This window comes from Triturus cristatus, chromosome 2_1 (assembly GCF_964204655.1).
Source record: "Triturus cristatus chromosome 2_1, aTriCri1.1, whole genome shotgun sequence".
Taxonomy (NCBI): domain Eukaryota; kingdom Metazoa; phylum Chordata; class Amphibia; order Caudata; family Salamandridae; genus Triturus; species Triturus cristatus.
This window is the reverse complement of record NC_140581.1, coordinates 771,994,292-772,019,134: the sequence shown is the minus strand read 5'-3', so window position 1 is coordinate 772,019,134 and position 24,843 is coordinate 771,994,292. Positions and strand designations below refer to the sequence as shown.

At 45.7% G+C, this 24,843-nt stretch overlaps 1 protein-coding gene across 1 annotated transcript in view; it reads right to left on the bottom strand.

The window, feature by feature from the left end:
* The window catches only part of ADAMTS19 (ADAM metallopeptidase with thrombospondin type 1 motif 19), a 1,193,695-nt gene that overhangs the window by 62,986 nt on the left and 1,105,866 nt on the right, over positions 1–24,843 (bottom strand). The window lies entirely within an intron of this gene.

Sequence of the window (24,843 nt, the reverse complement as noted above, 5' to 3'; positions counted from 1 at the left end):
GGGTTTGTTTAGGAGTTACTGGCCTAAAGAAGAAAGGAGATTGCATTACACTGCTCAAGTCAACCGACAAATCTCCTTGTGCTGGGGGACGCAGAGTAGGCCTTCTAACAGGCAACGACTAGCAGACTTGGAATTCTGCAAAGACAACATGGACACTTCTGTTTCACTGATTCCTCTCATCCTGTGCCTTAGGAACATCTGGGACCCTTTAAGGGATTTTCTCCTTACTGCAACTCAAGATGGTGAGATGGAGCAGAGGACATACATGGATCTCAGCATATGACCGGGCGTATTCTGCACATTAAGGTGTATATGGCTGCTCTGTCTCAGGTGTGAAATACGTGCTCATTGATCAACGCCTGTGGACTCAATTAGTCCATCTTGTTGCAGTGTTGAGTACTCAATTGATGATACAATGTATGCTAGATTTCTAACTGTCGTGTACAAACCTGAAATGCTTGTCATTCTTGTTTTTTGTATCTCATATACAGTAAAATTAAACTAAATAAATAAGGGAGAGATGGGACAGTCCTTCTTAGGTTCCCCCTCTCTCCTTATGCTAAAATTAAGTTGGGGTCTCAGACTTTGAGAGGAAGCATCTTACTTAAAATAGAGAGTTGGAACGTTGGGCAGAAGGGGAAGCAGTGAAAATTAGTAAAAATGGTATGGAATCATGAGTGGAATGTAGAGAGCAGAAGGGAGGCCTGTGGCCACCAGCTGGAATACAGGGTACAAAGGAAACATGGAAGGCAATTAGTACAGAGCAGACCAGTGAGACAAACCCTTGATATGTGTACGTCAGTAGGGCCATTGTTAGGATCGCAAAACACAGGGGCATATTTATCAAAAATTACGCAGTGCAGCTCAGCACGTCACCTTCTTGCGCTGCCCTGAGTGATAGGGAATGGGCAGGAATGCACTGTATTTAACATTATACGGTGCATTCCTGTCTTTTCCCTACACTGGTGTACAATGACCTGCTAGTTCCAAGGCAGGCACCCTTGCACCATGGTGCAAGGGTGCCTGCATTGTAAGCAGGATTGTTTTTGTGAATGTGAAGGACAGATCACCTTCCTTCGCAAAAAAAATCCCCAGAGACATTTTCCTCTTTCTATTTGTGCTGCAGAATGCACATAGAAAGAGGAAAAACGAGGAGAAATGAAGATGTTTCTCCTCAGTACACCTCCCCTGGGTTTGCTTAGCATTTTGTCACATTCCCAGGGCTACCAGTAATTGTAAATCTGGGAATGCACCAAAATCCCTGGATGGATGCATGGTAACACCAATGCTCCACCCATGAAATGCCTACCTGGGGCAGAGTAATTCAATGCAGCGATTTGCACTGTGTTTCTTTACTCTAGATTTAGCAAGCCACTCAGGGCCATGCAAGGTGGTTTTGTGTGGCTTTGTGAGGCTTGATAAATCTTACTTATGAGTTGCGTTTCTCCTCAGTATCTTTAGCAACCTCAGTTTCTTTCAGCTTAAGAATACCCAGGGACCTAGCATTCTTGAGGAGACAAGTGGCATTTTACAGGGTGCTGTTAATGAGAATGTTCCACTGATCATTTGGGGTTCCTTAAGAATCTTTCTTCCTTCAATCCCTCCAGATAATCATTCAGTCTAATGGTTGATGTCAGAACCCCCATGCTCTCAAAAGACAGACACTCCATTTGGGCTCACCTCCGTCCACTCATTACTGTATTTTCACAGGCGTCCTGATAGGCCAGATTTATGAAAGATTACCTCAGCATGTCAAGGAAACCTGCTGCGTTGGGTTGAGTGAAATGGAGAGAGCATAAATGCATGATATCTATTACGATATGGGACACTTCTGCTCCCTCCTTGAAGTGGTGCACTGTGTGCTATCTAGCACCAATGAAGGCATCCTTGTGCCATGGTTTAAGAGTGCCTGAATAATAGGCACAATTGTTTTTGTGCGGGAAGGTACACGATCCTGCACAAAAGCAAACCTAAGAGGCAATTTCCTATTTCTCTTTCTGATGAGGAATGCATAACGCATTTAGGGCCAGAGGTACGACCCTTCAAAATTGCGACTCGCAAATTGTGTTGGTTTATGAATCGCAAGTTGCGACTCGCAAAATAGAATTTACAACAGTGTCTCAGACACTGTTTGCGATTCCTAATGGGGTCGCAAATTGCCTGCCTTATTAATGTTCATGAGGCAGGTGCATATTGCGACCCCATTGATAATGGCTACCACTCCCAGGGATGGTGGCCTGCTGGAGTCAGCAGACCACCATATCTGTGACTGCTTTTTAAATAAAGCTGTTTTTTTAAAAATGCAATCGATTTTCCTTAAAGGGAAACGAGATGCACTATAAAAGAAAAATGAAACGTTTCTATTTAATTTTCTAAGAGTGGGCTTGGTCTTAAAAAATATTTTCACTACCAGTCCCAAAGGGGAAGAGATCCCCTGGGGACCCCTTCCCGTTTACGAATGGCTTACCACCTACTTGAAGTAGGTGGTAAACTGTGAGTGTTTTATAACAATCGTGCGTTGAAGTGCAACTCGCTATTAGGAAGGGATGCCCTTGGCACGCCCCTTCCTAATAGCGAGTCGCAAACCCTATTTTGTGAGTAGGTAATAGGTTACTGACTCCCAAAATAGGGTTTGCACAAAGGGTAGACCTATTTTGCGTTCGCAAACGGGCTGATTTCCAGTTTGCAACTGCAAACAATGGTCGTACATCTGGCCCTTAAAGAGGAAGAAACAAGGAGAAATAAAAATGTTTTTCCTCATTATGTTATCCTCGGGAGGTGCACCATTTTGGCGCAATACCATGTTTACTGATTTTAGCAAATCTGGGATTCTGTCAAGTGTTTTGGGTGAAGTCACAAGATAGCCCATGCTCCACCCATGGAACGTCTACCACGACAAAATGTAATGCAGCACAAGCCAATGCATTACATTTCCGTACAAAGTCATGGAAGGTAGTGCAAATCGCACTTTGCGTGGCTAAGTAAATATCACTTAAGGACTTGCGTTGCCTTGAGTAGAATTTCGTGAGTCCTTAGAAAATCTAGGCCAGGGCTTTCAGTATTTTTTCCATGGACTACAGACCCTTTGTATGTCTCCTTTCCACTACCATGTTCTGCTGCCCCATGATTCTTCAGTACTTTCAGTATTAGGTACTCCGTCCGTCTTAAACCACAGAGAACATTCTGCATAGCCACTGCACTGTGTGCTTCATATTTCCTGCTGTACAATTTGCCATTTCAGTAATTGTCTCAAAATATTAAGGTTTTCTGATTTGTGGCCAGGTGAACGGTGTCCACCTCAATTCTGTGCAACAATTGCCAAATTGTCTGCTCTGAGATGGCCCCTTACCCACAGGATCACCATGTATGCAGTCTCAATCACTGAGTCACAGAAGGGAGTGGGAAGCAGCTGATTCCACCACAACTTCTCTGATTTTTTGCCATCATACCTAAAAAAGAGATTGTTTCTGAGCGCCCATCTTCTACTAAACTTCCTCAATCATCTTTCAGGCTCCAATGTTTAGTCATTTGAGCTTCAGTCACCCGCTTTTTTTTTTTTTTTTTTTGAAAACCTTTATTTCAAAATTCAGGACACAGCTATTCAGCCGACAGCCCGGAGGTTCGGCAGCATTGCAAGTTAGATACAGTGATGTGTCCCCAATGCAGTTCAAAGAGTAATGCAAAGGTCCAATTTTAAGTAAACACAGAAAAAACTAACAACAAACCCCAGCAAGGCAAGGACAATGAAAGCCCATGGCGGAGGCCCCCAGGGGAGGCCGGACCCCACTCGTCTAATAAGTACAAGACTGTGTAAGGAGGAAGAAGGGGAACAGCAGAGGCCCAGAACAGTTACTAAAACCAAACTGTGCTGGAAAGTAGGTCAGGGGGAAAGCTGTTCCTCGGGAGGTTCCAGGTCCGGGGCATGACATATTCCCCCCCTGTATTGGTTCCACCGCCCCCAGATGGCATGCCACTTCCGGGGGCGACCTCTAGAGCAATAGACCGTCTTCTCCCTAAACATGCTCCAATCCATGTTCTCCTGCCACGCGGTCAGTGTAGGGGGTCCCGAGGAGCCCCATAGTCGCGCGATATCCCTTTTAGCTACCATGTTACCCAGAGTCACCCATTGGGTCTGCGCCTCATCGAGGTCAGTGGGCCCCCAAACGTTCAGGAGGCAGCACCGCGCCTCCGGCTGTCCCACAATGCCCGTCACCTCCCCCATAACTGCATGGACTCTCCTCCAGAACTCCACAATGACACCACATTCCCAAATGATGTGCAGGAAAGTACCCACCATACCACATCCCCTTCTGCACAGGCCGTCCTCCGAGAATCCCATGCGGATCAGCCTTGGCCCCGTCACATACACCCGGTGTAGTATTTTAAGCTGCACCAGCCTCAGACGCGACGGGATCGCAACCTCCTTAGGCGATGAAACCGCTGACTGCCAGTCCTCATTATCCAACTCAAGGCCATCCCTGGTCCACTGTTCTCTCAGCCCCAATAGCAAGTCTGCCCGGACGTTTATCAGCTTCTTGTATATGAGCGAGATCGTGCTCTCGGGCATATGACCATCAAGGACTCGGTCCTCAAGGGGAGAGGACTCTGGCACCTTCTCACCCTCCACGAGGACTGATCGGAGGGCGTGACGCAGCTGGATATACCTGAAATACTCTGAGGGCCCTAGCTCAAACTCAGTCTGCAACTCCTCGAAGGACTTCACCCTCCCCTTATGCAGCACATCTCCCACCTTGGATATACCTATCAGATCCCACTTATCAAAACCCTTCGTGTGCCAGAGTTTTCCCAATCTTTCCGATTCAAACAATGGGGTAGCGAGGGTTAGCCTATCCTTCCAGCCCAACGAGTCAGTCGCCATCTTCCATACGCGCACCGCCACACCTGTGGGCCCCGTGAGGGACGAGTCTAAGGACCGCGAATACAACGCCCTGTAGTAGTTGCCGCCGCGCAGCAGCCACCTATCCATGGCATACCCAGGGCTGAGGGCAGGGCCATAAAACCCATGGTTGATCGCGCTCAGCTGCGTGGCCCAATAGTACCGTCGGATGTCTGGGAGCGCAATGCCCCCATCGTACCATGGGAGCGTCAACTTTGAAATAGCTATTCGTGGCCGCCCATCCCACAGCAACGTCCTTTGGAGGCCTTCGACCTCCCGAAAGTATTTGGCCGGTACCCAGTCCAAGGTGTTCTGGAGGGCGTAGAGGAAGCGAGGAAGAGACATCATTTTGAACAGGGCCGCACGCCCAACAAGGGAGAGCGGCAGCCTCCGCCAACCTTCCACATCTCGCCTCAAGCGTGCCAAGGGGGGGAGCAGATTCCTCTCATAGCGCACAGCAGGATCCATGGATATAAAAATCCCCAAATACACAAAACCCTGCTGGGCAACCTGTATCGAACATGTTCTAGGGATCGGTGGGACTTCGCCACTAAGAACGTACAAGTACGATTTGCCCCAATTAATCACAAGTTCCGAGTTCCTACCGAACGAGGCGAGTACGTCACAGACCACTATAAGTGACTTCTTAGGTGAGGCAAGGTACAGTAGGATATCATCGGCATAAAGCGAAATACGGTCCTCGTGATCAGGCGACCACCGAAGGCCCCGTATATCCGGGTGCCAACGTATCCACGCAGCCAACGGTTCAAGGGCGAGGGCGAACAACAGAGGCGACAGGGGGCAGCCCTGCCGAGTACCCCTACCAAGCTGAAACGGAGTAGATGCCCGACCATTCACCACAACATTCGCTAGTGGCCCCTCGTACAGCAACCGAACCCAACTCACAAAACCGCGACCGAAACCAAACTTGGCCAGCACGGCCCATAAATATGCCCACTCCACCGTGTCAAAGGCCATCGTGGCATCAAGAGATGCCACAACAGCCGGTTCACGCAGCGTGCCCGCCCTGGCGATGACGCCATGAAGACGCCTAAGGTTCAATGCTGTGTTTCGGTGCGGGATAAAGCCAGATTGATCCGGGTGGACCAAATCGCCAAGTACCCTAATCAAACGGGTAGCCAGGAGTTTGGCCAGAATTTTCGGCTCAGCGTTGAGGAGGGAAATGGGCCGATAGGAGGTGCATCTATCTCGGGGTTTACCCTCTTTATGTATGGCCACAATCGACGCCAGCCGCTGGTCCAACGGAAGGATCCCATCCCCCCGCGCCTCCAAGAACATGGCGCGCAGGTGAGGGGCGACCCTATCCGGGAACAGTTTGTACAGGTCGATCGGCAGTCCATTCGGTCCAGAGGCCTTACCCGAGTTCAACGCGCGAATCGCCCCCGCCACCTCGTCAACCGTGATGTCACCATCCAAATCGTCCCTATCTATGTCAGAGAGGCAGGGCAACTCGATATCACGGAGGAGATCAGACGAGTCCTCGGACGGCCTGTCCGACACAGAGGAATAAACCCTATGAAAATACTCCGCGAAGCACTTCACAATCCCCTCAGGTTCCACAATCGCCTCTCCCCCCTCTCCAATCAACTCTGGCACCACTCTATTGACCCGTTCTTTCCTGTCCAACCACGCCAGGAGTTTCCCTGCCTTATCCCCAACGTCATACAGGCGGCCCTGTTGTTCCCTGCTGAGGGTCTTAGCGGCGTTCGTCACCAGGTCCCTATACTCCGCCTGCTTCAGGCAAAGCTCATGCAATGAGGACTCTGTAACCTCCTCCTCCATATCCCCCTCAAGGGCCGCAATCTCCTCCTCCACTTGCCGCACCTCGCCATCCCTCCGATTCTTGGCAGCCACCACCAGGGAGAGGGCTTCCCCCCGAAGCACGGTCTTAAAAGCTTCCCACAGCGACACCGCCGAGTCCACGGTTCCCAGATTGTCCTTAAAGTAATTATCTACCTTCTTTACCAGGGCCCTGCGCATCTTGGGGTCTCGGAAATACCATGGGTTGATGGGGGCCACCCTCCCTCCTCCCTCCCGACCTAGATCCAGCCGGATCCATACTGGCGAGTGATCAGAGATACCGCGTGCCATGTGCCTCGCCTCGGATATCAACGAGGCATGTGCTGCCAGAGTGAGCAGGTAGTCAATCCTGGAGAGGCTACCATGCGCCCCGGAGTGAAACGTGTATTGACTCTGTGTGGGGTGCCGGAGTCTCCAGCAGTCGATCAGACCAAACGTATCCAGGAAGTCTGGAAGCCATTTCTGAGCCCCCCCTGTGTCCCTGGGCGGGTATCTATCCAACAGTCCTGAACCCACAGCGTTGAAATCCCCTCCCACTACCAGCATTCCCCCCGGGAGAGTCAGAAAAGCCCTGCCCAATTCAGCAAATGTGGAGGCCTGCAGGGCCGGCGGGACATAAACCGAAACCAAAACCAGAGTCCTTCCTTCCCACCGCCCCGCCACCGCCACAAACCTCCCCCTATCGTCAACAATGGTGGAGTCCACCTCTAAAGGCAACGATGCTCTAACGAGGATGCCCACACCCCTGGACCCAGAAGAGAATCCCGAGTGTGCAATGAATTTAAACCCCTTCCTATTCAGGGCATAGCACGTATTGCCTATGAGATGCGTTTCCTGCAGCAGGACAACGTCTGGCATTGAGCGTTTCAAAAATTGCAAAACAATCCCCCTCTTGATGCGATCCCCCAAACCATTAACATTCCAGCTTATAACACTTAAGCCTCTACCCCCCATCCTCAAACGGAAAGAGGCCCACCCCACACCCGAGGCGCCACCACGGAACAGCCCTGAGGATAATCATCATGCCTTGCAGAAATAAACCCCCCAACAACAAACTCAAAATCCCCAAAACTCCCCCCACCCTGCACCCCTGCTGCAGCTTAAAAAGCCCCCCCAACTTGCAGTGTGCCTGTCGCCCTACAAAAACAAAAATCTACAAAAAGTACCCTAAGGGAGGAAAAGAGCACCCCTCGTCCTCCCGCGACCCTCCACAGTTACTGCACTCTGTTCAAATCTTCAAGTATGATTAAATCAAGTCAGGCCGGCTTTGAGATATCAGCCCTGTCCATCCCGGCCACTGTCTCCATGCTCGGCTGTGTCGTCCCCGGTCCGTCGCCGAGGCAAAGCGTCCAGCCATTCGTCGGCCATAACAGGAGAATCAAAAAAGAATGTCCGGTCTTCATGCACCACCCGGAGTCTGGCGGGGAAAAGCATGGCATACTTCAGGTCCAGTTCCCGAAGTCTCCGCTTCACCCCCAGGAAGCTCTGTCTCTGTCTCTGCACCTGCTGGGTGAAGTCCGGATAAAAATTCACCGACGCATTCTGGAAGGGGACTGGGCCCATCACCCTCGAGGCTTGCAGGATAGCGTCCCGATCTCGAAAATGAAAGAGCCGGGCGACAATCGGCCGCGGCGGGGCACCCGCCTTGGGCCGCCCGCCCGGCACCCTATGGGCCCTTTCCACCGCAAAAAACTTTCCAAGGCCCTTAGGCTTCAGATGATTGAGGACCAAATCTTCCACAAGCAGGTCCGTCGAAGCCTCGTCCGAGGACTCCGGGACCCCGATGACGCGCACGTTGTTGCGCCTGGACCGGCTCTCGAAGTCCTCCAGCCGGCGGGCGGCGAGGTCACTCTCGGCCCTCAGCTTCCGGACCTCGTTCTGCAAATCCGCGACATCATCAGTGAGGCCCGTGGTCTTGTGATCCAGATTCTTGACGCGTTCGTTTGTCTTGCCCAGGTCCGAGCGGATCAAATTGACATCCACCAGGATGGCATCCACCTTATGCGCCAGGGCCTCGAATTGCCTCCCCATCGAGGTCTGCATCCCATCAAGCGCGCCCATGACATCCTGCAGGGATAGCTCCGGTGTCCCAGGCGAGTCCTCCTTCTGGGCATCCGGTGCCTGGCCCGGTCCACCAGGCGATGTTTTCAGGAGGGCGTAGCGGTCCATACTGTTGACTTGGGAGTACGTTCCCCGCCTGGTGGACTTAGTCTTCAGCCGATCCCCTTCTGCCTTGCCCGACATAATGGACTCCAGGCAGTCCAATGCAGTGAAGACCGTTCGCTCTCAGAAAGAGGAATAAGGAGTGAGCAGGTCCGTCTTGTGCTGCCAGAGTAGCCCGCCGAGCGTCCTTGGGGTTATAAAGCCACCCAGAGCTCTACAGTGTCCGGGCAGACAAAGGGAACGAAATCGAAAGTGAAAGAGCGAAGGCCTCCGTCCGACAGTTCACACCTCACCAGGCCGTTGTTGATCAACTAGGAGTCGGGCATCCTGCCAACTCTAGCCCCTGGCATCTCCGGGAGTTAGGCCGCAATCTTTCGCCAGTCGTAAGTCCGGTTCCCGATGGGCGATCCGACCGCGGGTGGCATCAATCGCCTCCCTGACAACTCAGCTACACGGTGCCATGCATACCATCAGGATTAGAGCCAGGATAGTCGACGGAGGGCGCGAGGGTCTCGGGAGCTCTAAGCTCACGCGGCCATCTTGGTCAAGCGCTAGGCTCCTCCAGTCACCCACTTTTAATGGAGAAAGCTTCCAGAGGATTCATCCACCATGTTTGATACTTGACCACACCCCACAGGAAACCTACATGCTCTAGACATGCATCAGTAGCCTGTCTAATGTCTATTACCAGCAGTGCTGTAAGAAGAGAGCCATCAATTCACTCAATTCTACTACAAAAGCAACATTTGACAGGCATCTCTTTCTATCAGCAGCCACTTTTTATCCTGTTGCACCAAAGCTGCTGCCATCCTAGACATCTGGGCAATATAGTCCATGTTTATAAACTCTTAGCAAGTCATACATGAGGCAATACAGTAAGTAAGAGAAAGGATGAGTCAAGGTTACAGCAGACTATTGTGATAAGCTCCGGGGCGCCTCAGTTCAAGGATTACCATTTATAATAGTATGTACTGGACCTGCTGAATGCTCATGGATGCAGCTACAACACACCAACAAACTCTAGCTCCAGAAATGCACTTTATGACAAAGGCAAAACAAGATCTGGGTGCAAAAAAATGGATTAAATAATTATAGTGACAAGTTTAGACAGAAAATAGGCTTAACAGTGTCCACTGCAGAATCCAATGACTTGGAATGGTCAGCTAATAGAAACAGCTCCCTTATGATTTCTGAGCATCCACAATGCTGTATGACACTATTCCTATGATACTTGACTGGAACAGCATCATACAACTATTGACCGTAGAGATTGCCTCATGTTATATCCTCAAAGCAGCACTCTTCAGTTGATCCCTATGAATGTCAACTGGGTGCAGGAGGGAAAAGTAATATTCAAATAGATAAAGACTGCCTATACAAAAATATCATAGTAATCATTGGCAATGACAAGTTAATCTTGTAAAGCCCAATGAAAGATATGTTGCATTTGCAAGCTGATAAAGAAAGACATGCAATTCACTGTGGAGCTGGTACTGTTTATATTAGTGACTAACCATCTCACAAACAGAAAGGGAATTCAGTTATTCTGTAAGAGAAAGATGAGCACACAACCCATGAACACCAGCTCTTTAAATAGTACACATTAGATTTACATCAAACTTGGCTTAGTGGAAATGGCAGATAGCACAAGAATTGACAATATTCTTGGTATCAAGTGTTATCAACATCCCTTCTCCCTACAAACCCTAATACAGTGGGGCCAACTGAGAACATTCCGCAAATATAAATTAGACACAATGAATAAAAGTCCAAGGAAAGTTCCTGGTATAATCAACATACCGATTCTTATCCCAACAAAAACAGAAATTTCAGGATAAGGAAACCTCAAATATTCTATTGTTTCATGCTTCATTGTAGAAAACGTTACCCCATCCCAGCATGATAGCACTGCTTGGACAGACTCAACCTCTTCTTTAAGGGAGTTATTACTAAAGAGATACAGCATAGGCGAAGGGATCTAGGTTTATAAAATTACAGTAAGGTATATCCAAAGAAATCCCTTTTTATTTAGGGTATCCTAGGTAAGATTAAAAAGACGGAAAGGGATGTCTAGTAAGTACTAATGCTCATACATCCTCATGGCTGCCAAAATGTTTCAGCTTATAGGGGGTCAGGGGCCTTCATCACATGGTCCAGGTTTTGACAGGTTCCCGTTTCAGGCAACAGTCTTATAGTGAAATACTGTTTTTATTGGGAGAGATGTGGAAAGGCTCGGTGGCAGGTATCATGTGGATCATTGGAGAGTCATAACTTTCATTCACAGAAATGTTAGGGGAAATTCATAATTTTAGCCTAAGTTTGATTCTTAGAAGAGATTCCGGATAAGAAAAAATGTAGTGGGATCCACATAAGTCACACCACCCTGTCTCTCCTTGGTGTCTAATTTTCTGAAATATCTGGGCTTGATACTTTTCAGTGGGTGCCGGCAGAGTTGAGCCCACATATCACAGCCACCAGCATTGTCAGAATGGGTGAATTTGAAAGGCAAACTCCTGATGTTTTCTTGATCATTTTGGGGCCTTTCCTGTTGTAGGTGACATGCCTAGACACACAAGAGAGGTTCCATTTTCATCTGTGGAAGTTTTGGAAAGCTGTAGATCCCTGCATATTCCAGTGCTTTGCCTCTTTGAACTGTAAACAAGATATATGATTTTAGCAAAGGTTTGACGTTTGCAGGGTACTGTGGGTAAGAAAACATATGGGACACATGCAAGTTATGTCTCTCAGGACGCCCCGGGATGTCTACTTTCAGAAACATCTAGCTTTAGTAGTAGTTTCCCTGCGGTGCTGGTGGAGCCCGGGCCTAAATACAGCAGCTAGCCACATCACCAGAATGGGTCAATTTGCAAGGCGACATCTTGGTGTTTCCTTGTTTCCTTTTGGGGCGTTTCCTGGTGTGGGCACAAGGCCCAGCCATAGAAGTGCGGTTCTGATTTTATTAGAAGTGTGGGAACACAGATAACATTTGTTATTATGAATTGAATTTCTCTCTATGTTTGGCCCTTTATTGCAAGACAGTATGCAAGAAAGAACACATTCTGGAAAATGCCCTCAGAATCATATGATAGTATGGGTGACCCCAAATTCCCACTGCACAAAAAAGCACTATTTCAAAACTCATTAACCTCTTCAATGCCCGTGACGAGCTGGTCTCGTCATGGGCCGCGGTTGCGCTGTGCCCATGACGAGACCAGCTCGTCATAAACCCCGCCCGCTAATACAACGGCCGGCACAGGGCGGGGAAAGGGGCGGGCACTGAAGGGGTTAAATAGAGCAGGGGTCTAAAATTAAAAGAATCTGACAGATGTAACATTATATAGGAGAATTCCCTGAGCAAATATCAGGGATTTACTATTTGTTGATGCAGGATCCAGGAAGGCGGATTCAGACTCACTTTCAAATGTTGCTATCCATAGTAAACAGCCCCTTTTCAAGCGTTATAAGAGATTGAATAACTCAGATTTGGATTTCTGCCATAAGAGTCAAGGAAAATTAGATTTATCTATTGACAAAACCTATAGACAAAGGTAAATGTCAAAATACATGTGAGTTCATATGTTAGTAAGCGGTCAGATAGGTACACAAACAATAACAGCAGCTAGAGTAAAGTTCAATAAATGATTAAGACTGATAAATCAACAGTGGAAGATGGGCAGCTCCCACTTCATTACACCCCACAGCCGACGTGAATTTCCCTGCATACACCTGGACTCGGGGGCAAGACTCTAAGCCCCAGGAACACTCTCTCCTACATTTAGGCTAGGCAGATGCATATATACAGTGGGGGCAGACTGCAGCACGGGGTGCACCTGTGTGCTGGCCCGGGCGAAGATTAGGCCAAGAGTGGGCCCTTTTGCTCCCATACAAGCCCGGATGAGACCAGACCGGGCCACCCCCTTGACATATTCTACATAATTTCCTGATGTGACCTAGAATCAAGTGGGAAAACAGAAGACAGTTGCCTCTACTGAGCCATTATTGCTGAAAAATGCAGACATGTCCAAACCCACAAGGGGCAAGTTCAGTATTTTTTGTCCTTTCTGTCACACGCTTTTGGGATCCTAATGATGAGATTATTAATGTTGAGGAGGAACAAGCTTTTCCTGTAAATGCTAGCCATGACATTTTTTACTGTGTTGAGTGCCCCCATTGACCTTAACTCTTATCACCCAGACCTATCTCAAGTGAGTGCCACTGTTTCACCGAATCCCAGTGATAAGGCTACCTGCTGTAAAGTTAATGTCATGCAGATTCAAGCAATAGCTCACCAGCTCTCACCTGAGATAGCCTCATCACATGAGGAGATCACCTTAGACTCCCAATCCCTGGCCCGAAGAGGAAGAAAAGCAAATGGGCCACACCCAAATCTAGACGGGCCGAAAACACCTCTAATCCTAAGAAGCAAGTGGATGAATCATTGGAAACTCTAACTAGTCAAAAGGTTCATGACTTACTGGACAAATTTTATTTTAAAATCAAAAGTCTCAATAAGGGTCTTTTTTAATCTTATGGTAGCCGGCTATGTATTATCGAGCCGTCAGTAAAAAGCTTTTATTCTGCTTTTACCATACAAAGAGAGTCACATTAGATCACATGATTTAATACAATTCATAATCCAAACCTCGTTAATGACATATAAGTATAAAAAGATAAAATAGTAGTCAATATTCATTACACTATTCTAAAAAACCTTTAAAAAAATTGAGCTATAAAAATCGTAAGAATTGGATTCAAAATTTAGCAGCAAAAGGAGATCTATTTTGCATATTGATTACTGATTCCTATGGCGCATCTCATATAACCGATAACTGCATAGCAGGTAGGTTGCTGTTCTAAACGTTGAAGCTATTGCAAACCTAGCTTATAAGATGTAAATTGTTTGGGTCACAGAATTGGTCATAAGAATTGGCTTCTGGAAGTATTATAAAGATCACATAAAAACACGAAATGAGCAGTAGACTGACATGATATATTGTAGCAAGGGGCAACATGGTAAAGAAGGGAACCAAGAACCTTTTTGAGTAAATGCTATCAAAAAGTGTACGGTACTTAACCTAAAATGACTGTAAAGTTTGTGCTCTTAGGGATTTCCAACAGTCTAAATAAGAATGTATTCTCTAGTTGTTGCAGTTTCATTGGGTGTGAATAGCCACATGCCCCTGCTCCAAAAGTGCCAATAGAAAAACATTTGCTTTTATTTAGCTAACATTTAAGCTTGTGGCCTAGTTTATTGGCAAATTGAAAAATGTGTGATTTTGTGATCTTTGAATCAGTAAATTTTCCCATTTTAAATTTGATGCAAAAATAGTTCCAAGATAACTACATTTTTTAACTTTATATATAAATATGATATTTTCTTGAACAAGTATTCTTAGGGCCATAAGTCATAATAAAAGATTTCTCCTGGTTTAGTTTTAAATTAAGACTACCCATAAAACCGTTAAAAGAATCCAATAAAATCTGAAGGCCATTAGGGGTGCTGGCTAATACAAACGCATTATCCAAGTAGAGTAGAACTGGGACTGGGCGAATCCCTGCTCTAAGTTAGATCTTTCCCTTTTTCCAGAGTCCAAAGCATTAATATAAAAGAGAAATTAAAAGAAGGCTTGAATACAACCCTGCCTGACTTCTTGGGTGGTCCTAATAATGGGGTGTATTTTCCACCCTGACCATAGTGGATGTTTGTGACTGTGCCCCAGTGCAAGCATTTAAGGATACCTAGCCGGGAGTCCTTGATGCCCGCATCTCTCATCAAGTCCCATGGTTTCCCTCTATCCACCATGTCAAAGGCACAGGAAATACAGCCCATGTGTAAGGAACCTCTCTTGACTGACATATCTCCCAGTTATTAGAAGGAGGTTTAGGGATTGTTCCACTTTGCCTAAACTGGTACAGAAATCGTATTGCACTTCTGAGAAGAATTCCTTTGGCTCTGCCCAGTGTTCCAGTTTTTGAAGAATAACCCTTTGTAAAATCTGTACAGATGAATCGAGGAGTGATATGTAACGAAAACATGTTGGGAGGTGTGTGACACCGTCTGGACCTGGTGCCTTACCCGTAAGGCTTCTTAAGATATCTTTGAATACGTCATTACAGTCTATAGATTCACTCATGATTAGTGCACTGTTTAGAGTTAATGAATCAATTAGGTCTACCTGAACAGGGGGTTATTTTCCTAACCAAAAACTTTGGAAAAATGTGAGACCAATTTGTCAGCCGGTATATGGCCGTCTATTCTAAAATTATGGTTCTTGGAAAAAACATTTATGACTTCCCAAAGGGCCCTGTTATCTTGAAGCATTAAGGCAGCTTCCAGATCTTTCCAGACCTTCCTTCTTATTTCCGCCTTTCATTCAGCCAGAGTCATTTTATATAATTGTCTAGCTACTCTGATATCCTCGATGTTACGTGGGTCAATATTTGTGACTAACTTAAGGTTCTTTAAGGCAGGCAGAGTAAAACCATTTCTGGGAGGGTGATTTCTTTCGAGGTGGTTTAGCGGTCAGCATGTAAGATATTGTACTACACGTCCTTGAAATTTCCCAAGGTTTAGCCTCCTCAGAGGCAACACTTGACCTCCTCTATACTCCTTGTCAGCAGATCTTTAAAGAATTTGGGTCTATATTGTTCCATTTAACCTGTAATCCCTTGTTAGGAAGAAAAAGTTAATCAATTTTGCATCTTATCTGTTTGCTTCTTACTAATGGGCAGGGCTTTTTAAAGGATTATGGTCGCAGACCCTGGCTGATAAAATATGTGAACCTGTCACAAGTGGGGCAAGGTCTAAGGGAATTCAAATAAAATCGATGACACTACCAGCTCCTTTGCCTATAAATGCAGGTGACTGTACCATTCCCGCTTTGAAAAAGTCCATTGTAAAATAGAGTATTTGACAACAATTTCATTTAACGCCTACCGTTATGGAGCGTGTAAATAGTGTGTAGTATTCCCTCCTTGCTGATCAGATACTCCACAAACACAGTATCCTCTTAGGGGACATCGGGCCAGGTTAAAGTCGGCCAACCAAACGATAGCTACTTGTATGTTACTACTATCAGCATGAGCTTAAATGGAGGAATCTAATTCTTCTATGACAGTGAAAACATTTAAATTAATTAACAAAATAGGCCCTGTACTGTGGAATGCTCTCCCTCTGTCTCTCCATACTCAGTCTAACCTCATACTGTTCCGAAAGTCACTCAAAACCTGGCTTTTTAACCAGTAGGTTTCTCTCCATGCTCTGCTGTTTCTTAAAGCACCGAGGAACCCTTTTTGGGTAGCTGTTGCGCTGATACATACATTTAAATAAATAAATAAATATAATGCTTCAGGGACAACTGATTGGAAGAAAGGATCCTCTTCCTTCGCAACCCTAAAATCAGGGTCAGTGTCAGTGGGTAAGCAGCCTCCCTCCAACAGTTATTACTTTCAGGTGTTCGTATGGAGATTGAAGAAATTTGAATGTGACCTGAATTAGGACAGTCATTCTATGTCTGACAGCCCAGAAACAAACACTTCCTGCTCGCCAGGTTCAGGGTATTGAGCAGTCAATTACGGCCATGAGGATGGAAGTTAAAATATATGCCCAGCATCAGTCTAATATTTCACCTTACATTAGGGAGAGAGCCTATTTGCACTTAAGGAAGGAGTACACTATCCAGAGGCATACCCGGATGCAGAATTAGATTAGACAACCTGATGGAAAGACTGAGCCTGACCCAGTCCGTGATCAGCATGACCAGCTCGTTAGCCATCATGACAATGGGAGAGGGAGTGGCTTTACCAAACAGGTTCTCAACCAGAATGGTATCAATCCCGAGCCTTCCCTTTGGGTGTCAGGTTGCCAGCAAAGGACACTGCCATCTTTGGTCTGGAGGACATCTTTAGCATGAAATCATCGACCTACCTCCCAAGTCTACTCCCTATGTTGTGGTTCTAGGAAATGTGCCATCGCTGAAGGGCAACACTCCAGAAAGCTGCCCCTTACTCAAAAACAAGGTTACTTACTGGTTGGTTTTGCATTCTTCTCTGGGATTTTACACTGGTGACTGGATCAACTTGGTGAGAAGGGTTTACTGGATCGGGATAGACACAACAAATCTTGTTGGTGGCTATGTGGTAATAAATGTCAACAGGCCCATAGTAGCAGGGCATGCCATTGCATCCATAGGTTTGTCCAAAGCCAGCAAACTCTCAACCATTTTGGCCCTCTACTGTTATAGGCCTGGGGCAGTGTATTCTGCATCCTGCAAGTTTATAAATCATTATGTTAACGTACATAGGAGGGGGACTCCTGATTCTTCCTTTTAATTACATTAAATAGATATGCACCTCTGAGCTCTCTGGACCTTTTTGATGTACTCAAGATGCAGGAACATCTTTGTAGTGCCATCCAGGAATCATATTTATCTTCCCATGGAAGCCTTCCTGTAATCAGCTCAAATGCATTTAAGCTAATAAGCTGGATTATTACAGGTCTTGCCTCTAAATTTAAAGATGCAATCTGGCCTAATGTCTTTATTAGATATGGGTTGATTTGCTAACAAGAGACAGGGGCTACCACAAATTGCTTTTTTAGGAAGAGTATAGACTCTTCTTTATACCTGCAACTCAATCTTGTTCAGGCAGGGCTAACAAGGTTTGGCAACTTTTGTATCATTATCAATTAATGGTAGGATTGAGGAACTACCTTATAGACATTGAGCATTTCCTTTTCTGGAGTTTCAAAGCTAACATTGCTGAATTTTTAGAATGCCAAAATCTCCCATCGAAATATAGTCACGACCTGGGCTCTTTAATGAGCAAGCTTGAGGGGAAGAGAAATGTTGCAGCTAAGATAATTGCAGCAGGAGACTATAATGCCCATTTGTGTGGTAGCCCCTAGGAGGCATTTAATAAATCCACAAGATCTATGTTTTTGGAGGGATCAACCATGGATCATACTAGTGAAAGGAATTTGCTAAACATCATTATAAATTAATATAATCTTATTTGTTCCATTGATAAGCTGGCCTTCTCCGACACCTTTGAAGTCACTCCGACATTTATTGGGAGGGGGTGCGCTTCCATTCTAGATTTTGGCTTTGTCTCAGCTTCCATTTTTCTGAAGCTCTCCAATATAAAAATCTTAGAAAGCCCTTATAGTGATGATTACCGAGTCTGCTTAATAATTACGATGGTCACAGACAGTCACAGTGGGAGCACAAGGGGTAAATGGGGTTTGGAAGGCAACCAATCGGGATAGAAGGCTCAGGTGGTAATAACAGGTGGTTCCAGAGAGCTTTAAATTAACCCTGTTCTCGAGCTGTGCAAATTAGTTTTCCATTTGTTTAGATAGTGATTCCCACCAAAGGGAGAACTTAGGGGCCTTCAAAAGTATCTCTAGCAAAGTGTCGGACCTTCTCCGCCTGCCGATTGCACCTAAGACTCTGCCTGTACCAAAATGATTTGACAGTGGGTGTTCCCAGACCTTCAGAAACCTACGGAAAGCCCTGAAAACTAAGCCCTGAGATTTTGTTTGTATTGTGTTCTGTCATAGTAAGTGCAATGCTGAAGTTAGTAGACGCAAGAATGTTATAAGGAACATACCCTGGGACAACCTACTACATGCTAGCTGTCAGAAGGACAGCACCAAATTTTGGAGCACTATTATTCAGCCTTGTTTTGCCCCAGAGGATGCTGTTCATTTTGTCACCATATCACTGCTGGCAGATGGGTTTTCCATATCAAGGGATATGCAACTGTGTAACCTCTTTTTCGAATTATGAGGCTAGGCAAACAATGGAATGGTCCTTGAATCTTTTATTTCAACTAGATATAGTAAGAAAGGGCATACTAGGCATGCCTAAAAACAAGGTCCCTATTCCTGATGGGATTCAACATGACCTGTATATAAGTAAGACTGAGTTATGGGCCTGAGTTCTAACTAAGACCCTAACTGCTGCAGTCAGGGCAGGATCTCCTCTCGCTTGGGCTCTTTCTACTATAGTCCCGGTCTTTAAAAAGGGAGACAAGGATAACCCTCAATTTTACAGGTAAATTTCCTTGATCAACTCAGTTGTTAAGGTTGTAGGGTGGGTCCTTTTGGAAAGACTAACCACCTGGGCAGATAACCATAACATCTCATTGGATTTACAGTACGTGTTCAGGCCTGCCAGATTGACTATCGATCAGTGCCTGAACATGAATATGGTTGTGAGTAAATATACAGGTGCCTGATCGGTTTCATTCCACCTGGCCTTCATGGACCCTACCTCAGCCTTTGATCAAGTAAACTGAGATAAATTATGGCAAATCATCTTGAGAATGGGGTAGGACCCGGATATTGTCTACTTTATGAGGGACTACCACACCAATACTGTAGCGACAGTCCGATACTCCAATGACTCTACCTGTACTCATCAATTTAAAATGGGTAGAGGGCTCATACAAGGGTGCATTCTGGCCCCATTCCTATTTACTTTATACATAAACAAGCTTGAATGGATCACATTAAGAAAGCCAAGAAAGCAGCCATCACATCAAAATAATAGCATCTGCTTTCACAAACCATCCAGACACCTCCGCGCGTCATAACTCCTACTGGCACATATCCCACCACATATGGAAACTGAGATCCAAAGGTGGAGCCTTATTCTGTATAACGCCTAAAGTGTGAAAAAACTGCCGCTACACATCCCTGCACTCAGCAAGAAGCTGAAGACCAGGCTTTTTTAAGTCGTCCCTCAAAGCACCATGCCGGGCTAACCCCACACCTGCTCAGTGCCAGGCTACCATCCCAAACAGTAGTGTGCTTTAGAAAGGAACATAACATAACATATTGCAGAGCTTGCACAAAACCATTATGTAAGTGTGCCTTTCCCTATTTCCTCTTTTGTCTAGCACATTTACTGCAGAAAATCTTTATGCTCTTGCATTATGCAATTTAGAGGGGAGAGGAGCAAAACATGGTAACTGTGATCGTTATAAGGAGGTTGAACTAAGACTAGGAGGGAGACAAACTGATTCAGAATAACAGACAGAAGGAACACTTCTCTTATCATTCATCATTACCCATGAGCAACATTCCAGCACACTTGCCACGCTTTACCTACATTCTAGAAGAATAAAGCTGGAAGAATGCCAGTCAGATGGGCAAAATATTGATTGGGAGCAAGACTGCTGCTTCTGCTATCATGAGACCAGATAAATGGAAGGCTAGACATGTAGTTAACCACCTAGAAATGCTCATTAGTATGTGGTATCTCCTAACCCTGGAACAATGTGTTAGTCTCAAAATCAACTTAGTAAGATTCAGATAAATGCATGAGAATTGACACCAGAGGCCATTAAAGATAGTGTCCCAGGGCACAATGGGTGTGTGCCCCTCTTTCTGAGCCACGGGACACTATGGTATTCCAAAAGGAGCTGCAGATGTTTGTGCAGCCCCTTCTGTAATACTGATAGCACTAGAGCACATGTGGCGCCAGCAATATTTTAAGGAGGTGTTCCCACATTTGCATGAGGGTGTGGTACCATGCAAATGAGGGAAACACTATGACTCTGTGCCCTCGCCATGATATGGACACGGACAGAGAGGCAAACAAGCTCTTATGAGGTGCACTACAGTGCACCATAAAAATGTGGAACACTGTCAGTGCACCCCCTGAGGGGTTTAAAGTTGCACTGTGATTCATTCAAGGACAGTGTGCCCTATCAATAATACAGGCCCAGGTTTTCTCAGTAATGTTTGGAAAATTACGTTTAGCAAATTCATTCTTTAATTAAAGCACAGAAGGATCTTATTCTTTGGTGTATGCATTTTATTCATCAAGTGTTTCTGGTTACTCAGGTGGTAGTTCTTGTTCAGCTAACACATGTTTTGCCCTGTTGTGGCCTCTTGGTCCAGGGCTTCCTCAAGGCTTCAAAATGGCTTTGTTAAGAGTTGTTCTGTACGTTCAAAATGGAAAGGCTAGTTTGTGGCGCTCAGGAATTAGGTTTTCTTTATCTGTTGAGTTGAGCAGTGGAACATAGTTTCACCACTATGGGCTGCGAAAATTATTGTAAGGTGAGGATCTACAAAGCTATGTAATTGTCAATGAACGGGATCGGTGGCTATGACAGAACATCAGATATGGGGAAATACTCTTCAAGCTTCGAAAGAGGTAAGATAAAATGTGAATGTCTTTGTTGAGGGTATTGTAAATTGTGCACCTATTTATCAATCAGGTAACAAACCATTTATGTTATCTTTAATAGAAATAAAGTTGAATACGAAAAAAACAATAAAACTGCATTAATTATACTACAAATCTATTACATAATTTACAATTCCAAGCGATTAAAAATGATTAAAGTGTAAAGGTTAACTCATTCAAAATTCCACAGCAGGCTCTTGGCACAGAAAGTTAAAATAATTAATCGCCACCATCAGGAAATACACTTAACAAAATATCCCACTAGACATAGAGCAGCTATGAACTAGTTGTCAGTAGGCTTAATGCTTCACTTATAAATGTTATGCCTCTATAACAAATCCTATTCTTTTACCCTGGTAGGCACACATCTACCGCAATCCCTTTCTTGTAAGACCAGTTTACCCTGATAAGAAGTTTTAATAAGAAATAACAAGAAGTCTTTGAAAACCAGGGCATAGAGCGAGCCTTTATTTTAATTGAGCTCATTTCCCACTCTGCCCCCTGTCCAAGTTCAATTTACCCTCCCCTCCATATGAGGACGCAGTTCTTCAGGTATCAGTGTTGATGGGTGGGCCATCATAGGAAGTGGCATTAACTTAAAGTGTGGCTTCCTTCATATCTGCATTGATGTGCTGCTTCCAAAATTTTACTTGGCTTACTTGGCGGGCTTGATTTCTTCCTACAATTACTCGCAACGCACACCTCTATCATGGGGATTGTGCATCCTCTCCCTGATGTTGGCTGGTTTGCAAAGTCAATTAAGTTTCAAAAGGAGTCCAGATACTTTTCAGACTATTTTTGGCCGGCATAAGAGACCAGTCAGTACTCATCCAAAAGTTCCAGGCGGTATGCAACATCTTATATCCAGTGTTTGGCACGGGGGACAGTGCTGCTTTGCCTCGCTGCTGCATCATGGTGGTGAGCTTTCGCACCCTAGGTGGGATCTCCTTCACAAAACTCAATTGAGTAACTATGCGGATCCTGGTCACCCGGACATCAGATTTCTCCTCAATGCATTGAAGCACATGGGACCAATTGTCAGCCAGACCCGGACACTGCCAAGCTAAGTTGAAAAAATCTGCACCATTTACACCACATCGCAAACAGCTTGCATCATCTACTAGCCCCATTCTAGGATGTTGAAAGGATGTGCGGTAGAGTCTATGTAAATACTTGACATGTATAAGTTGCAGTTAAGGATACAATCCAGAGTTGAAAGTCTTACAGGTTCCATAAGTAATGTGGAGTATGCCTGCCTACAGGTGCCAAGCAGGCCATAATAAAGAAAAATATCAAGAGGAGTGCAGGTAGAGATGGACTGTAAGTCATATAGTGTGAAAAAATTATTGTCAGGGTACAGGTCTCTCAGCGTCTCAAGTTCATACACTGCAAGTGCGAGCACACCCAGTCATCCTTCATAAGAGGCATAGCGAGGTTCAGTGCAAGTCATAAGCCACTGGATTATAAGAAATGCATTCGGGCTCTTCATTGGAGTCAGTCCCATGTCTACACCGTACATCTCACGATGTCTATATCCCCCCAAGAGTGTAATGGAGCTCAACAGTATTTAGCAGGCAAGAGGCTGCATTGTCTGTCTTGACTGCAACATTAGCAAAAAGGGCCTTGTGGGGGGGGGGGGGGGGGGGGGGGCAACGGTACACAAACTGCACCTGAGCACAGTAATAATAGAATTAAAAGTCAGGCGTTCACATGGGACCTTGATCAAACAGCAGAGTCAGCACCTTCCATGCCAGTCTCGGCTGTCTCCCTACTCACAATAAGCCAATCAGGAGGGAGCTGAGGTGGGTAAAGAAGGCAGTTGTCAGTGGCATGGGCAAGTTAGTACAAAGCTACAGGACTTTAGGCAGGATCACTATTCTAGCTATCAAAGCTCTCCCAGTCATAGAACTGGTAGCCCAATCCAACCCGGGACACCATCCTTCAGCCAAGCAATTGCCCTGCTGTAATTTTCTTGACGAGTCAGCCCAATTAAGCAGTCCATGTGGAACTTAGAAGTGGTGGGCGTACAGGGAAGAGTGTAACTAATTAATGGTAATCCTTTGCTGACCAGAGCATTCAAGCAGAATGGGTGTCTGGTTGATGTTGGGCTTTCCAACATAGAAACATCATCAGCACACATCGAGACAAGTCTCTGAGATGTTTACCTTAACCTTACATGGAGTTGCCTCAGTCATACCATGGGCTTGTGGGTCCATGGCAATTGCATACTAAAGCAGGTATAGTTGGCACACGTGCAGAGTAGCCGGTCGACCAGGAAGGTGGGCGAAAAACACTCTGCTCATCCAAATATGTGCAGAGGGTAGGGAATAAAGCAGTTTAATCCACTGGGGAAAAGTAGGGCTAATCCCCATTCTCCGAGGCAGGGAGAATAGGTACATCCAATCCACAAACCAAAGCCTTTTGGTAGCATTGAAGAGGACAGCCACCAAAGGGAGCTCAAAGCTTCTTCAAGTGCAACACAGAGAAAAAGGAACACAAGTTATGAACAGAGGCTCGTCCCGATAGAAACCCAGATTGATGATATCAGGGAGGAGAGGGAGCAAGCTGTCTGCAATAAGCTTGGCAAGTATTTCATTATTGACATCTATCATGGACAGGTGTCAATATGAGTTGCAGTGATCAGCGAGTTTATCGGGTTTGAGTATAATGACCAACAGTGCCTCTCTCATCGAAGGTAGGAGTATGCCAGTGGACCTGGTCTCTTCAAACATAGCTCTCAGATGCAGGGCTGGGAGCAGTCAGATGACACTCTTCAGAACCGTAAGTCCATTTGACTTTTGTGTCCTTTCAGGAGTAAACAAGAGGCCAACTATATCATCCTTGGAAAGCAGTGCCTGTACCTGGGTACCAGAAGTAGTCACGAATCCTTCAGTTTTTTCCCCAGGAGTGAGGCAGAGCCTTCTTCCTTCAGATGTTTTTCCTGGTCCTTGAATGTTCTGACAAACTGCAGTGAGGAGTCATTATTAGTCTGTAGACTAGTCAGTTATTGAAGTATTTCCAGTACCCAATCCTGGCAAATAATCTGTGGAAACCCAAGCTCCTTTTGCTGCACTTTCTTGCTCCCTTTAACCTACCAAGAATCACTCACTCAAGATGGCCCTAACTTTCATTTCCTTGAAAGATCCTGGAATTTTCACTCAGACGTAACTCTGTGGAGATTAGGGAACACACCGTTTAACTATGATGGTACCATTTCCCTCCTGCTGTGGACACAGACAATTATCTAAACAGACTTTAGGCTTGATTAAGTGTCTGTTCATGTGATCCCCATTTGGGATTTCCCCTTGAAATGAATGGCTACTGTGGCAGTCCTTTTTTGAGTTCTAGTCTTGTAACCACTAAGTCGACTCACCCCTGCCAAGCAGTCAATGTTTACACTACTTCACTCTTTTTGCTCCCAGGGGCAGCTGCACTATTCCCACGCAGGCCAGTCAATCACACCTAATCTGGGATTCTAAATACATACACTGAGGTGGAGGTACTCAATACACAATGTGCTGCTCCTAACCTAAGAGACTAAGGTAACCCCATTCATAGTGGTTGATAGGTCAGAAGGAGTGTTTTATTTTTCAGAGCAAGAGCACTCCTTCTGACCTATCAACCACTATGGTACACTATGTTTTGAGTATCGGCCTGACTTTCAAAAGTTGCACTTGATGCTGGACACTGAAGATTTATTGGAGTGTTGTTTGGTTGCCCAGAGCGAAAGTTACTGCACCTTAAAGGGAACTTCTGTTTTTTAAA